The 13,929-nt window shown below is 42.6% G+C and overlaps 1 long non-coding RNA gene across 1 annotated transcript; it reads left to right on the plus strand.

Moving 5' to 3' along the window:
• Window positions 1–626: 626 nt before the first annotated feature.
• On the plus strand, window positions 627–8,319 carry LOC143158386 (uncharacterized). Its single transcript, XR_012994980.1, has 3 exons — window positions 627–914; window positions 3,140–3,327; window positions 8,019–8,319. It is a non-coding gene; the product is annotated as an uncharacterized LOC143158386 (long non-coding RNA).
• The last annotated feature ends 5,610 nt before the right edge of the window (window positions 8,320–13,929 follow it).

Consider the following 13,929-nt stretch of genomic DNA (forward strand, 5'->3'; position numbering starts at 1 on the left):
CAACCCACGAGTTTTTCTCCCTTCTACTCTTCCAATTCTCTCTCCCATCCCACCGGGGGTACACACACACGAGTGAGCGAGTGGCTGTGTGGTACTCGGTTGCCGACTGAGGTTAAACCACAACAGCTAAGAATAACAGAACACCCTCCACTTATTTGGACTACTCTACTCACCATGCCTGAAGTAGAGATGTGGAGTGAGACACCCTTGTTCCCAGTAAGATTAAAGACAAATTAAGAATTAAGACAAATTTTGACTTCACAAAGCAAGTATGGTTTGCAATCATCTGCAGAACAGCATGAAACAATACTCTATGCTTCTTTTATGCTTTGTATTCTGTGAAAAACTTCCAAGCTGCAGTCTGAAAATTTACTTCTACTGTCTATCTTATTTTTAATTATACTTTTTCACTCTACAGAGAAAAATAATAAATTGTGAAGCTATTAATCTTTTGTGGTTCAGGAAATTTAAATAACTCAATTCAGATTAAAAAAAAAGTGCCACCAGAAATTAAACTCAGACTTCACAATAATTACCCTAATGAAAAATGAGATTCCTAAATGAACCTTTGGCTCATTGTAACAAAACTCCTTTTCTGTCCCTTCATTCATGTATATAGCTGCTGGGACACGGTGTCGAGCTGCAACTTGTTCCAAGATATAACTACGTTCATCTTTCTGCTTCTGGCAGAAGCGAGGAAGAGCTGTACCTACACTCCAGAACAATATGCCCTGCAGGGAAGCTTTCCGGGCAACCCTTCCAGGTGGCACAGGAACAAAAGGGAAGTGTTTTCCACCAGCTTTCTCTGGATGAGCATTCTTTCTCTCAGGTGCCTAACATCCTGCCAAGCCTGCATCTTCCAAGTATGTGACAAGCACTTGTGCCACTGAGGGCAGATCAGCCAATGCGCTTTGGTAAGAAACACCACAGAAAATGTTTAATAAAATTAAACAAGGATGAATTCCCATAAAGGAGGGGAGAAAAAGAAAATCCGGTTTAGATAAATATTTAAATTAAGAAGGTTCCCCAGAGAATTACAAGGCAGATCCTCCAGTGACATTGTACTCGAACTGAAACCTTGTACAAAAAAATCCTACTCCTGCTGGCATTAAGACTGAGGTACTTAGCATCTCTGCACACAGATCTACAGCACAGTGACAATATTGTCCTCTGCATTTCAAGGATAAGGTCCTAATTTCCTTGAAGTCATCAGCAGAGCCAGAATTCAAAGCATTTGGCTGATAATGTATTCACTACACAACACACTTCCAAGTATCTTCATGTCTTACTGAAAGCCAGAAAGCTTGTGAAGATAAGGACGGAATCTATCTCTTACCCCAATACAATACTTTTCTGCTTGAGTAAATAGCTAGCCTGTTCCCAGAGTTAGGCGCATACAGTAGTTTTCATTGAGTATAAAACCATAAAACCAAAACTGTACAGCAGAACAGAAACCTTTAGGGAAGTTCTTGGAATAAATAGATGCTCCGTCAATTGTCTGAATGGCTGAAATTATGAAAGCAGAACAGATACATAAGGATTGGATACTAAAGACAACTTTTGCTCTCAAGAGAACAGATGCTTTCTTCTAGGGTTTATGAAAAGTCAATTAATGAAGTGACTGGACCTCTTTAGCTCTCTTTATAGCCCCCAGACCGTATCCTGATTAGACCGTAACATTTTCCCTAGCAAAGGTCCAGTTAGCAGGGCTTCCTGCATCCTTACATTCATCTACAGTCAAGGTCTTCATGTAATTATGAAGAAGTTTATCCCTGAGGATTTGTCATCCCTCTCTTTTCTTCAAATATTTCCCTGAAATACATACAACTTTAACTAGCAAAATAATTCTAGTCCGTTATTTCACTTAAGCCATATGTATTTATTTTTATTTTTCTAAATAGGCACCTTCCTGCCTTTTGGGGAAATCCATCAAGGTTTGGTCGTATGCTAATAGAAGCAGTAGTTCTTCAGGCTCAATAGCAAAAAAGATTCTGTATGTATGAAGGTGTAAGTATAGGGAAAATTGGGGCAGTTGAGAAGTGAGGAGAACACAGCAGAGAAGGAGAAACGTTAACCAGAGAAAATAGAAAGACATGTTTCATCACATGGAGGAGAATGAAAATGAGGAAAAAGAATGCGAGCAGCTGCTAATGCTAATTTGCCGCATCCCCAGGTACAATAGCTCCTCAGGGTACCCTAGGGACCACAGGTTGTAATGGATAAGAGACACACACATGTCCCTGCAGAGGGCAATTCATCCCATCTGCCCTTTTATCACTGACTAGAGAGCATAGACAGCTTGCTTATACTGAACACCTACCGTTTATTGATGTGCCATGTCCCTCCCTTACGACTCACCATATGCGAGAGACGGATATTTAGGTCTGCCCTGCTTATAAACAGACATGTTAAGCTACAGAACATCTTCAGTGGTGCAGTTAGATTAGAGAAAAACAATACTCTTACAGTGGTAGGATGCATTTCCCTAGGGATTGAGGAAATAAGCCACACTGATTTAACCAGGCCATGTTGCAGAGTCTAACCCAATTTAACTACCTGATGTCACAGAATCACGGACTGGTCGAGATGGTAAGGGACCTCTGGAGGTCATCTGGTCCAACCCCCTGCTCAAGCAGGGCCACCTGGAACTGGTCTAGTCATTCTACCTTCACAATAATAACTACCCACCACACTATAGGCTTTTTCCTTTAGATTTTTTTTTTTTTTTTTACAGTAAACATATTATTTGCTATGTTCACCACTAGTTCATTTCTTTTCCTTTCCTCTTGAAGTTAAATCTATGTGGGCGTTACCCTGGGAAACCCACTGCTGTCCCCAGCAAGTGCTTTTCCTCAGCACTCCCACTGGATGAGAAAAGCTTTCCCTTCTTCACCTTCCTTTAGGAAGCATCCCCAGAGGCAGGAAGAGGGAAAGGCCATGCAAGACAGCCATTACTACCCATCTCTTGCTGTTTTGAGCTGGATTTTACATGATTCTCTGTGCATTTGCTCCCTGCTTCAGCACGTAATGGAGAGGCTCTATCTGCCCAGAATGATCTGTCACAGGCTTTCCTGCTGCTGAACCGAGCCAGTAAGTCATTCACATCTTCCCCACATGTTTCTGTTTTCTGAACTAACAGGAACCGCATGTACTGCCGGCTCTCCCTGAAGACCTGGGCCGGCACAAACAGAGAGGGGGGGAATTCTCCACGTGACTTCAGGAAGGAGGCGCTTGCTTGCCTGCAGGAGCAGGGTTGGTCCAGGATGCTTCACAAGCCACGGCTCTGACAAAGAACCACTCCTGAACCACCGGGACCAGTGTACACAGGTATGACCCATTGGTGAAAATCCCCACATCTTTCAAAGGTTTTAATCCTTTTAAAGTTCTAAATAGCACCACAGCATCGTTGATACTTGAAGTAACAATTAAGTGCTACATGCAGTCACCTCACCTACAGCAGTAAGTGAAGTAGCCGTGCAACTTAAGACACGGGTAATTAACAGTGCCTTGTTTGCTTACTGATTTTTAGCACAGAAGTCAGTGTTTATTTTAATGGTGATAAATCAAAGAATCTAAGCTTTCCCCCCAGTATTTAAAAAGAAATTCCTTGCAAAGTACTGTCATCTATTCTCACATGTTTCCAAATATCAAGACAATGATGGTAAATGCATGGCATGTCTTCAGTCAAACTTTGCAGTCAGGATTTAAGAGAGGAAAAGCTATAGAGCAACACGTTTGCAAACACCTAAGTCCCTAATCTGGCCATTACATTTTACTGCATATTTTTTAATCTACTGCACACTGAAAATTAAATTTTAAAGACAGGAAACAAATTACAATTTATGTCAACCCAAAACCGGACGGGGGAATTCAGGCCACTGAACAGCACTTCAAAAATAGCTAGAAATTAGAACTCCACCTTTTTCTTTCCAGTGCTTGGTTTGTGGGTTTTTTTTCTTTGCTCTCTCATTTGGTAGAGAGAGCATTTTGGTAGAGCTGAGCTTTGCTCAGCTATTGGTTAAAATCATTTGCAGAAGGCTTCCTTTCCCAGCATCCAGAAACATTTTGTTGAGGTATCAAAACTGTACTTCAGATTTTGTAGAGGCTTTTTTCTATCCAGTGCACAAAAACATTTGTTTACAGATGTTCACCAAAACAAGTTTTGTTAAACTGTGCCACAGAAATTGTCTCCAAATTTATTAGGAGGTACAACGTGTTTTCAGCTTAAATGCATGTGGTATATTGCCCTTTTAGTTTTGACTGCTAAATAGCAGTACTATTAGAAAAGACAGACTTCAGTGAAATATGACTCCTGGGGAAATGGGTTTCAGTAGTAGTGTAGGCTTACATAGTAAAGATTAAAAAAAGGCCTAGTGTTCTTGTAGAATATTTCTTCATTTGTCTAGCTCTGGCCAGGCTAGATTTTTTCGTAATGCTTCTTTCAAGGGACTGTCCCTCAACCTGTGCTCAGTAATTAGCTTGCACTCCTGCAGAGAGACTGTGAATTTCTCTATTGAAACTTTAACTCCCAAGTCAGTTTGAGTCCATTCTTCACAAAGGCACTCAGACGTGATTAAATAACAAATCACAGAGAATCACCACATCCCTATGCTGGTCTAAAAAATTAGACCACTCTCATTATAATTCTGCACTTGCAGTTGTCAAGTTTCGACATACAACCCCAGGATCCTTTTATACACACTACCAGAAAGCTCCTCTGCCTGTAGCCGGCAAGGCATGACGAAGCTACTTATTTTGTCCAAGAACAAACTAAAACATAGGGTTAAAGTTCACTATTAACTAAAGCTCCATTCAAAGTCCAGTGATCTTGATGAATATCAGTAAATTTCAAAGACTGTCAGGTTACTTTCCTCCCCCAGACAAGCAAAAGGGCTTCCAGGAGACAAAAAGAGCTCGATCTCTGCCTCCATGCCCCTGAGAATTATTATTATTTTTAATGAAACACATTGAGGGTGCACATTGCTGTCAGCTGTCTGCAACTTGGTTTATTGTTAGCTTGTAATATAGTTAATAAAAAACAGGTACAACCCTCATCCGGCTTTAGAAGCACATCTCGGAAATTGGACAGCACTGCTAAAGTCATCGTAGAGCAAGATTTTAAGATGCATCTAAAGAGCCATAAACCAAACTGTTCTCAATATGCCATAAAAGCATTGTTTATCCATGTGCATGCATTGAAACATCTGATGTTGCACTTTCCCATTTATAGGGAAAGCCAACCCTGTTCAGGGAGACCACACACTATGTCACATTTAGCACCTGTTAGGAAAGTTTCAGCATGATTTTAATTATTTCCAAGCTCAGTAAATCCCCTTCTGCCTCCTTGCTGGAAGGGTTTACACCAATTAAAATGGTGTATCATGTAAACTGTTTAAGCCCCTAGAAAGCTTCAATTTGCATCCTAGCTAGCAAATTCCTCTCCTTTTCACTCTCCAGCTACAGCCTTGGTCATGACAGAATATAAAATGTAGTTTCACAGGTAGCGTAGTACCTAGAATTTAATCCAAAAATCCCTATATTGCTGTCAATACCTATGATGAATTGCTTGCACTACCAGTAGAGCTATCCTGCACTGACAGAGAAACCAAGCGAGAGTGGATGGGCCACTTGGCTGCTGAAAGAGCCAGACTCTAGGCTCTTTCAGCATTTGTAGCTAAAGAGTAAATGTCTAGAAAAAGCTGGGAACGTGAACTTGGTATCTACATCTATGTCTATGGCTGTTTGGAAAAAGACACACAGATCTTTGCAAGCAGCCTACTGCTGCAATGGAAGTGAACAGTGCTCTCGCAGAACAAGCCACACAGGCACTTACGTTCTACAGAAGCAGGTCACCTGAAGTTTCCTTAGTTCTGAATGTTTGCAAATAAGCCTAAGTTTTCTGGGACTAGAGAAAGGGTATTTGTTAGCAAGGAAGTTCAACTGGTCTGTATACTAACTGAAGATGGATTATATTAGCAGGACAAAACTCCAGGATTATGCTCGAGCACAACAAATATCAGATGCTTCCAATATATTTCTGCTCCAACTCAGAGTGGAGTTCTCAAGTTTTCAGTACCATACCCCCTCGAAGTCATTTAGGCACCTAACTCCCATATACTCAAAAAACTGGACGCAAAGTTACTTATGTTAAAGTTACTTATTCTCCAGCGCTTGTTAAGAAAAAAAAACAAAAAACAAACAACAAACAAAACCTAACAACCTGCCCATAATCTTTCTGTGAAAGTTTTCATGTAAAGAGATACAAGTATTGTAGTTAAGTTTCATATTTTTGCAGGAGGAAGAGGAAAGAATTTGGACATAGCCCTGGCAATAATCATTCAACAATAAGGAGTTATCCTAGAAAAACATTATATTGCCAAACATCTTTCACACAGATGCACATTTGCATTGTTCCCCCCTTGCATTTCAGGAAACAGTAAATAATGCTGTGGCCAGTACCCAAACACAAGGTGATTTTAGTAGAAGACCTTGTTTGGGACCAACCCACAGTCACCAACAGTTAAATACAATCCCTTACATTAAAAACTACTGGTAATGCCTGATGAAAGGCAAACACATAAAACAAATCAGGGTGGCACTCGTACACCTAAGCCAAGGGCAACGGTGGTACTTAGGGGTAGACAAGTCTCTTCATTTCCTAATGGTGGATATACCAGTTTCTCCAGTAAATGGGCTCATTGGCAGGGTTAGAGTATGGACTGAGAAAACATCATGAGACACAGACATACATGCTACGTTAGGTGTTTTAACAGGGAAGGCTGCAGACCCCTAGGAAAACACACCTCGCTGCTACACTGCGAGACATCTTAAATCTCCCTGTTCATTGCAGGGGCTGGGATCCCAAGCAGGTTCACAAATTTCACTCCCCAACATAGAAACAGAAGAGCTGAGCGTAACACCATCACATCAATGCGGTCAAACCCTTTGCCAAAACTCTTGCTGGGGATTCCTGTTGCCACGAAACCTATGTGCACATTTCGAGCCACAGCCCTCACAGCGAGCCCACCCCTTCCCTAGGGAAAGCGCCAGGTGTTAAGGAGGACATCCTAGGAAAGTGCTTTGCTAATCCAACTTTCAGCTCCAGGAAAGCGTTCATGTCCTGGGGCAATCTTTTCATCAAAATTGGGTCTGAATGCCAAAAATGAAGGAAATTAAAAATGAGTAAATAGCAAATTAAAACCCCATAGCACTTAATTGTGGAATCAACAAAACGTGGTGTTCCTGGAGCGGATGCTGTGCCCCAGGCACCTCAGCAACTGCTGCCCGGCACCGCTGAGACTCCTCAGTGTCCCTCTGTCCCAGTCGAACGGCAGCTGGGAACCGCCGAGAGTCAAAGCAGGAATCACGGCACACGTCAGGATTTCTTGTTTCTTTCTTTTTTAATGCTCGCACTGCTGTCTCAAACATGACTCGCGAGAACTCCAACAACTGAAACAACAGATGGGGCTTCCACAAAGCGGCACATTGTCAGAGAGGGAACCACATGGCTGGCAACTCAGTGGCAGCCCAGCATCACTCTTTCCCCCACATGTGTCCTCACAGGGTTATCTGCTTGTTAGGATAGACCTACAGGCTGCCGTGTGGTCTCTGTTTATGGGAAGAATAGTGGTGATGCATTTTTATATATATATTTAAATTTAATTGATGGACTTGCCTCTTTGCATATTAATACCAGGGAAATGCTAAAGCTACTTTCATGGGAAAAAAAATTTGGATTAATTAATAAGAAAAATATAGTTCAAAGTTAACATATTCAATCTGGTTTTAATATGATTTTTGTAAGTTCTTTACTGAATTGTCACGCTGATAATGTTGCAGTGGAAATGTACTGTTTTCCTTCCTATACCACAAAACCTGTTGACTCCCCTCATCCCCCTAAGTTTACAGTCAGTTTAGAAATGGTAGCTTTTGTAACACGCAAACAGTGTTCTCTAAACGCTTCCACTGGCTAGCTTTATCCCAGGGCATTAATCTGTTGTCACTTTGAATCCTTTCAGGCAGCAACAGAAACCCAGAAGATAATTACAATTAATTTTATGGCACCCTACTCAATATCAGACCTGAGAACACTCCACTTGAAACCAGCAGGAAAATCCCTACTGAACTCCAGGGCACCTGGATGCCTCTCCGGATCAGAGTTAGAGACTGGGTTGAGGGCTAATGTTGTTTAGTTTTTGGTTTTAAACCTAGAAGAACGTGAAGGATGAGGAATGCAGAGCAATTTGCAAGTGGCGAGTGTCAACTATAGGAGAAATGTCTTGGAAGGCTTATGCAATGTTTCTTAAAATAAAAGAGACCGGTAAATACTGTGTCTAAAAAGATTACTTCAAAGGCTTATGGCACACAAACATTGGTGTAAAGTGCTTTATACAAAGCAATCCCCAGAAGGGTATCTGTTCACACCAGAAGTTTTCTAAACTATTCTGCAAAATTTAACACATAATTCCCTCTGTGCTGAAAGATGACGCATCTCCCTAAGGTTGCCGTGATGCCTGCAATATGAAGAATTACTCAACCTGTCTCTGAATATGAGACATATCCTTATGAAATCTGTCAATAACAACTGGAAATCTATTATGTCACTGGGAAAAAAAAAAGTGGACTTGGGCAATCGGGTTGTTTTGTACCCAAGTTTCCACATCAGCTGTATTTTATCATAATTATATTGAGTAAAATACTACCTAACTGGAAAGTTTCACAGGTCTCCAGTGCAAGAAATATTTTTTGTAGCCTTTAGAAGACTCTGAAAAAAAGAGATGCTCCACTTAGTTGCAAAAGCTTATGCTAGAGATGAGAAGGGACCCCGTCTGATAAAATAGGTAAGTAATTAGAAGTAGTTTGGTAAGACGATGATCGAGTAACTCAGTATATACAGCATTATCTCCCCTCAGTTGTACATACTGTATGCATTAAATATATTGGAGGCTGTACCTAGTAATGAAGATACCAATGCAGAAAGCAAATGTTGAACTGAGGATCCGAACTTGTCTGTTTCTGACTGCCATGTGTTAGAAGAATCAGAATAAAAATCAAAGCCAACTCCAGAGAGGAGTCACACAAGATCAACACTGAAAAACAGAGTTTGTCAAAACCCTTGGAAACTGAAGTCCTGGAGATGTACGCAGCTCTGCTGAGGACTTAATTTTTACAGACACCTTCCTTTCTGGCCCTGGGGCCCCGATTGTCTCAGGTCAAACTTACTGACAGGCCTGCGGTTCCTGCTGAATGCCCCGCCTGTCTGCTTGGCAGAAAAAGCACTTCACAGCCCCTGCAATACTGGCTCTAAAGCTCGCTGGTTTAAGGTTACATTTTGACTTCTCCTTACTTAGGCGTAGGACTGAAAATACCACTCGAAAGAAAACTGGAAGAGATTCAGTGTAATACGGGGCAGCGGACCAGCCATTAGCGTCTCAGCAGGAGCCGCTCAGGGATGCGCTTCAATGTCCCCATACTTAACATCCAAGATTGAAGCAATCTTGCCTGAAATTTCTCTCCCCTTCCAACTCCCGCAAGAGTTACTTTACTTTTCAGTGAACGAGTACCGAGTGCAGGAAACCAAATAAAGTCAAACATACCACAAATGGTTATTAAGCAAGTCTCCTCAAGAATTTCTCTGCAAACCATAATCCTTACTTACAAAAAAGCACCCTCAAAAGACAAAACCCCACCTCCAGACACATAAGGCTCTCAGCCCTCACCCCTCCCCTTCAGCCACAGACTCCCTAGAAGCAGGTACAATGGTTTGGGGATACTAATTAAAACCATTTCTCTTAGAGACAGGGTTGGTGGACTATGAGTTGGTTCCTACTGTCTCAGTAAACCCTTTAGAGTTCACAAGCTCACAGGTCAAGAAGCCAAGGCAAGAAAAACTAATACATGTATTTACAGCATCTTTTACCTTTTTCTTTACCACCTGCCTGCCCCAAGTTGAACATGTAAAGGGCTTCCAATAGGAACTGACAGCTCTATAGCAAGATGAGCCTGCAGTCTCGAGTAGGGCCATCATCTAGCATTTCCTCTCCAGCATACAAGGTATCTAGCAATACCTTGTATTCAACAGATAGTTTTCCTGCCTTTCCTGTCAGAGGGAGGCCCAATTAAGTGCTGAACTGTGGCAATTCCCTTTCATGAAGCAGCTTTAACTCTGCTCTTAGAAGTTAGGATATAAAAGGATGCACAGGCAGAGGCTTTCTCAAGTTTTCACTTCACACGTGGATAGAAATTTCAAAAGGTTCACAAAGTAATCAAGTTGCTTATTGTAGCTACAAAATGCAGCAAGTCATACCTATTTTAATTCCTCCATTAAACTTATGGATATATATATAGCCACACAAATATTTTTATATGTATATGCACACACAAACACAGAAACTGTGGTCCCCATACAATTTCTCCAAGTATAATTACAATTTGACATTCAAAATAAGACAGGATCCATAGCATTCCTACCAGAGCAAATCCAGCGCAACACAGAAATTGGGATGTTACCATGGAGGTGAACCCAATCAGCCTGTTTACCTTTACCTGATACCATTGTAGATATACTAAACATTTGCTTCTGTTCTGCTGCTCACTGGTATAAGAAAAGCTCCTTCATTCAAGTTCCTTCTCTAGTCTAAATTTAAGGATTAAACAACCCCCCCAACAATTTAAGAAAAACACAACACCCCTCAGCTTCCATTTAAGGCTGACAATTGATGAAGCAGACCTCAGCTGCTGGGAATCGGCGTTAAGTCCCCTTGCAGAGCACTGCCGATGGTGCCGTGCTCCTTCACAGCAGCTGCCGACTGCCTCGCACCTGCCAGGTGACTTTCACGAAGGTCCATCAGTGAGGATTTTAACTAAGTGCTGTAAGCGGTGACAGAGGAAACCGAGTAAAATATTGGCAGTTAAAGTATATCCCACAAAACCAAGCTACAGCAATGTTTTCACGCTAGTGTTCTACCTTGATTTTAGCACTCGTTTGCTTACCAGTAACAAGCTCTTCCCACAGGAAAATGGCAGTTCATAGGTAACGCATTTGGAATGTCTTTTCGACCTTGTATTTTTCCATATAAATTTAAGTTAATGAACATGAACAAAAACATTTTTTGAAGCAAGGAAAGAAGAAAAAAAATTTTCATTTCACTGTCACCTGCCACATGCACCAGTGCCCCAGAGGAGGACGCGGTGGTGCCAGAGGAAGGGTCTGGAGCATCCCCCCAGGTCTCGCTGCAGGCCCCGAGGGGAGTCAAAGCCCTGCACAGAGGGGAGTCTTGCATGTAGGTAGTTACACGCTCAAGCCTTAACATGCCTCCTCATCAGGAGTTACCAAATCCTGTCTACCTTTGGTTAGCTTTCCTAGGGACAGCTTCCAGATTTTCTCTTTTAACTGAACGCTGGCAGATGCCACGAGCAGACACACAGGCTTGCGAAACAGCCACCATTACAGTACCCATCGCGTGTCTCACACACACTAGCTTTCTGATACAGACGCAGCAGTGTGAAGCTGGGTACCCCACAGCGCACGTACTCACCCTCTCCTTCACCTCCAGGCCAGCAGCAGCCAGAGGCTCAGCCTGTCTTCAGGCAAACTCCTGCAGCAACACAGCTCCCGAGTGACCAGCGCACATCCCCCAAAGATGGGAAGCCGCCAGATGCGTGAGCCCAACACCTTTCATGAGCTCTCTGGGAAGCTTTAGTCCGACCACATGCACCAAATTGCTGATTCTCCGCTGCCAGAGCCCACCTGAATCCCAGCTCCAGGCACCCTGGGTGGCTCTCCCCACTGCTCGGCCAGGTGTGCCCGCCTCTTCCCCGGCCTCTCTAGGCTGCTGGCCCACAGCTGTGGGGAGACCAGCTCCAGCCCCCCATGCTGCTCCCTGCCCGGCCGCTGCTCACCAGCTGGGGCAGCCGCTCACAGCCACACTTGCAAATATGCTTCTGCGGCTGGAAGTACAGCTGCGTATCTATTGATGTATCTGCACGGGCTTTCTGCGCGTTCCAAACCAGCCTGGAAACGCAGCATAAATGCTTTGTCTTCCCTGACAGCTCTTCAGGTGCTGATGGAAAGAGTAAGAGAGGCCTACAAAGTGAAGCCTATTTTGCTGCTTAATGCTGTGTGTGTTCTCCAACCAGTTAATGCTTGGCTGAACTTTGGCTTGGCTCTACCAGTTACTGAAAAACCACAGGTCAGCCTTCCCATTTTGCAATGCCAGCCTGGCAACGGGGGAGTTGTTGCCAGCTTCGGTTACAAGCGGATGGTCCATTGAAACGCTGCGATGGCCCCCACTGTGGGGAACTGTGCCTCGCTGCCTGACATGTTTTTCTTCAAACCATCCGGATGGGTGAAAGAAGCACTATCAGCCCCATTTTTTCAGATGGGGAAATAAGTCGGGGGGGGGGGGGAATAAATATTATAATGTAAAGGCTGGAGAAAAATTCTGGGGTGTGCAATAGGCTAGACTGATCATAAAAATCCCCCTCTAGAGAATAAACTAATGCCCTTTACAGAAATCACATCTGGTGGACAACTAACTAAAAGTAGTGCTCAAATGACCATACAGGTCCAGGTCCAGTTGTTTGGGGTTTTTTTTCCCCCCTAATATATTGTTCTGAGTTTCTCCCATGACAGCTGAAAAGACCTGCCTTCTCATTTCCTGAATCAACACGTTTGGTCACGTAAGAATGGCTGTAAAAGGGGCTGAAAGCAGCGTGCCGCTGGAACAAGCCGAGCCAAGTATCAAGATGTATAGAAGCAAATGTCACACAAGGTCAAGAAGGTACTTTTAAAAATCTCATCCTGGCACAAAGCCTGGGTCTCACTGATGTCCAGAGGCTGTTTTGCCATGTCCTCAATGGCACCAAAATGTCAGAGGTAGGTTTTATAGGGACAAATCAAGTGAAACTACTCTTTAGTAAGACAAACACTTCTAAAACAAAGAAGACATCAAGCGACTGTGGGGTCACACACTCAGTTATGGTCTTTTGTGCCAGCATGCGCTGGTAATTCTTGCTCAGGGATTCATGATGAATGCACCAGGAACAGTTTTGCTTGAAACTGCCAGTACCCATATACTGGTGGTATCAAAACCAACGCACAATCTAGCAGTGCTTTTGTATGAACCCCTTGCTGCACTTAACAATGCTGCTGTAGAAGCATTCTGCTCTTTTATTTTGACTTTATACATGATTTTATAGTGCACTATATAAGCTGGCCTAGCATTCTGAAAACCAGCAATCCTTAACCCAGGGCCACAGTCAGGAGCTTTACAAATGACTTTTCATTTCTTCATAAATTATCCTCTTCCAAGATTAGGAAAACACAAGTAAATCGCTGAATCCACTTTGCTGATTTGCCACGTTTTTCTGAACAACAAACAAGAACATTTCTCTCACCTGGGGGCTGAAATTTCATCAACCATGTTGATTACCTTTATCCACGAATTAGAAACCTGAACTTAGTCTGGTAGGTTAAAAAGTACATCCACGTTCGTGCCCGTATCTTTAAGACATGTTTAGGTTACAATATTCCCAGTCAATATTGTGTGGCAGGTTTTTTGGCTCACACAGTTAGTTAGGCAATTCAAACCAGCTCATAATTAATCTTGATAAACAAGCCATATGAAGAGTGTATAGATGGTGTTTGCATGCGTGTAACGGGTACATAGCTAAGTAGCTTACCCCACAGTCACATTATGGGTCAGTAGCACTACCAAGCACAGAGCTCAGATTGTTCATATTCAAGTTCACACTGGACATTGCTCCCACAGATACTTCTAGAATGACTGGTTGTTTATCTTAATGAAATCAAGTAAAATATTTCCTCAAAAAAAAATTATTAATGTTTCACATTCTTAGTTCTAGTGCTTGATTTACCAGCGTCACACATGCATGGGTTACACAAACATAGATGGGGACAGAAAAGCT

The sequence above is a fragment of the Aptenodytes patagonicus genome, chromosome 3 (genome assembly GCF_965638725.1).
Source record: "Aptenodytes patagonicus chromosome 3, bAptPat1.pri.cur, whole genome shotgun sequence".
Taxonomy (NCBI): Eukaryota; Metazoa; Chordata; class Aves; order Sphenisciformes; family Spheniscidae; genus Aptenodytes; species Aptenodytes patagonicus.